Here is a 3,307-nt window from a genome sequence, read left to right as displayed (position 1 = left end):
TTAGTTTCCCCGCAGGGCACACACGTACACGTTAAATAAGAGCCTCGATCGGCTCTCAGAGTTGTCCCGTGAATCGGCTCATGGAGCCGATCCACCCATGATTCGTCCAAGGTGGCCGAATATATGGTGGTCCCGCTTGATCATGATAAAGCGTATGAGATCCACGACGATCCGGGGTTTTCACCGCATAATCGGATCATCCTACTCACGATTGGGCCTCGCGCTCACGCACGGTGATCGTAAGCCAGCCCTAGACAAGGCCTAAAAACCAACACTAGGTTGATCCTCGAACATCCCGTCTAGGGGCAGCAAACTACACCCTACATGCCGCCGGATCCTCCAACCCTTTGTAAGGCCTAACTATCGCAGATATTAAACTAATCCTTGATGAATCAAGGAGCGATCGTAACGGATCAGATCTACTAAACGATGATCAAGCGGGGTGCCGCCCCTGCACCCATGATGAGGTACAAGGACGGCTAGATGCGCAAGGGTTGCACTACGACAGCATATGATACTAGGAACAATGCTAACCCTAACGCATCTATGATAACTACGTTGCTCGCCATCAAAAAGGCTTCAAGCACGAGCAACGCATGAACAACTAGGCAGGCTCGTGCTGCCTAGATCGCGAGATGCGATCTAGGCAGCATGGTGCTTACCGGAGGAACCCTCGAGACGAAGGAGTTGGCGATGCGCCGAGATTGGTTTGTGTTGAACGTTGGTTGTTGTTTATTCCATAAACCCTAGGTACATATTTATAGTCCAAGGGACTTTCTAATGTGGGCGTGCACTAAACCGTGCACGAGATAGATTCTAACTTCTACGTAATCTACTATATAAAGATACACGGGCTAACTAGCCCAAACTTGATACACAAGGCCGATTCACATATCTCTCCACGCATATATCTTCAAGTCCATCTCGATCGCGGCCCACCTCTAGCTTGGTCAAATTCTGGTGATAACAGATATGCGCTATTTAAAACTTCGATGTTATATTGAAATAATCCAGCAATGCGGGTCAAATATTAGATAAAATCATAATATAATAATATTATTATTTTTATTAATATTAATATTAACATGTAGTAAATCTAGCCACACATAGCATGCGGAAACGATTGGATTTATTCGTCAGAATATTTAGGTGACACTGGTAAAATTCAAACAAAATAACAATATGTGTGTGACACATAGAGTACACTAAGTCACTAATTAACTCATGAGGCCGGGCCAAATAGTATCTCCAAAGAGCACTAAGCTCCCAGGGTTGGGAGGCTCTGTGAGCGTTTTGCCTGTCGTTGTCGCGGGCCCTACAGTGATTCTACTGTTTTCGTTTTCTGTTTTAATTTGCATGAGCTTCTAGCAGCAGGTCAGCAAGAACGGCGGCGGTTACGGAGGAACATGGAGCGCCTCCATGCGATCCCCGATGTCCCCTGCACGTGGGGTTCGACGGCCGTGGCGAGGAGCCGCCCTCGCATGACGTGGTCGTCGACCGCGCCACAGGTGTGTGGGCGCGGCTGTACGCTCCGGCCGCCGCGGCAGGGAAGGTTCCCGTGGCGGTGTACTACCACGGTGGCGGCTTCTGGCGTCGACTCCGCGGCCTGGAGCTTCTACCACGAGTTCCGGCCGAGCTTCCCGCGCGGCCGGGTGGGCTGCGCCATGATTTCCGTCGACTACCGCCTCGCGACCGAGAACCGCATCCCGGCCGTGTTCGACAACAGGATCGCGGTGGTGCGGCGGCTGCGGCAGCAGGCGGCGTACGGCAGGAACAGCAGTACCTCTTGCAAGATCGCCCGGTTGCGCAGCCGTGCAGGTTCGACCGCGTGTTCCTGACGGGCGCCACCATCGCGTTCCACATCGCCGCGTGGCTCGGCGAGGGTCAGCCTGGCGGCTTGGCGCTCTGGCGGTCTGGCCCCGCGCTCCTCCAAGGGAGCCATGAGCCCATGATTCAGCCGTTCTTCGGCGGCGAGGCCCGCACGGTGTTGGGAGAAGACGCGCCGCAGCTGCCGTAGTCAGCACTGAACCTGTCCACCTTAGACAGCTGCTGGCGCATGGCGCTCCCCGGCCGCTGGCGCCGGCCACCACCATCCGTGGTGCAACCCGCTGTTCCGCGGCACGCCCAGCCGCTGCCGCCCGTGCTGGTGTGCGTGGCGGAGGCACGAGCTGTGCAGGGCGCGGGAAGAGCGTGGAGCAGGCCATGTACGGCAGCGTCGGGAACGACGACGTCCAGGTGCTCTACAACTACCACCTGGACCACCTGGCCCAGCCGCTGACGCAGGGAACGCTGGCGCACATCAGGGCCTTCGTCAGCGCTAGGTCCATCAGCTAACATCTGCTGGGCGTGTCTAATCCACAGCCGATTCCGGAGTAGTAGATGCTGTATGATAAGCAGCAGTAATAACTTGCAGACTTGCAGAGTTTCAAAAAAAAAAAAACTTGCAGACTTGCAGTACTCGCCAGAGTAAGAGCATCTCCACTCGTCTCCCCACAGAGCTCCCCACGGCCACTTTTTTTCATCCGGACGGCGAAAAACGGCCCAGTCAGGCCCCCGGTTCCTCGTTTTGGTCCGGATTTGAACCTATTTTCGTCCGGTCTCCCCATGCCATCCTCGGTTTCCCGGGGGTCTCCCGGGGACTCCGGATGAAGCTAAACCAACCGCCCACGCCCACGTGTCTCCTCTTTCGTCCGGATTCCCCGAGCCATCCTCTTTTTCCTCGAGAAACGCCGCTTGGGGAGCACACGACTGGGAAACTACTCCTCCCCACGCCAAATCTTCCTCCAATCCGGACAGAAATTTCGCCGGATTTGGGAGTGGGGAGCGCCAACGAGTGGGGATGCTCTAAGGAGAAGGACAATAAAAGGTCCAATGCGAAACTTGGATCGTTGTAGCTTTTGCCGTCGGTAAACAAAAGTGCTGCCGATCGTAGGATGCTGGTGTTTCGCTCCATGTATATCATTGCTGTTTTGCTCATTATATATACTACAGTCGTTTCAAGTACTCCAGCGAAACACCAGCATCCTAGGAGTACTTGAAAAGGTTGGGTTTAATATATACAGCCGTTTAACTTGGTGCTTTGCATCAAGGAAACCAGAAAGGGCACCAAGAGCAAACCATTGTCTGCCTGTCTGGTGCTTATTTGCACTTTGCAGCTACCATGGAGCGAACAAAACTCTACCTTGGGAAAGAGGGTTGATGGAGCCCGATATGGGCAAGCAGTTCTCTAATTGTAACTCCAAGAGTGACCTATATCGTGCTGGGGTGGTAAAAACCGTAATTTACGCGCGAGGGGAGAATGGCTCCA

The 3,307-nt window shown here is 53.9% G+C and overlaps 1 pseudogene; it reads left to right on the top strand.

Moving 5' to 3' along the window:
• The first annotated feature begins 1,406 nt into the window (after window positions 1-1,406).
• Window positions 1,407-2,334, top strand: LOC124689400 (annotated as a pseudogene).
• Window positions 2,335-3,307: the final 973 nt, after the last annotated feature.

This window comes from Lolium rigidum, chromosome 2 (genome assembly GCF_022539505.1).
Source record: "Lolium rigidum isolate FL_2022 chromosome 2, APGP_CSIRO_Lrig_0.1, whole genome shotgun sequence".
In the NCBI taxonomy this organism is placed as follows: domain Eukaryota; kingdom Viridiplantae; phylum Streptophyta; class Magnoliopsida; order Poales; family Poaceae; genus Lolium; species Lolium rigidum.
This window is presented reverse-complemented; position numbering and strand designations above follow the sequence as displayed.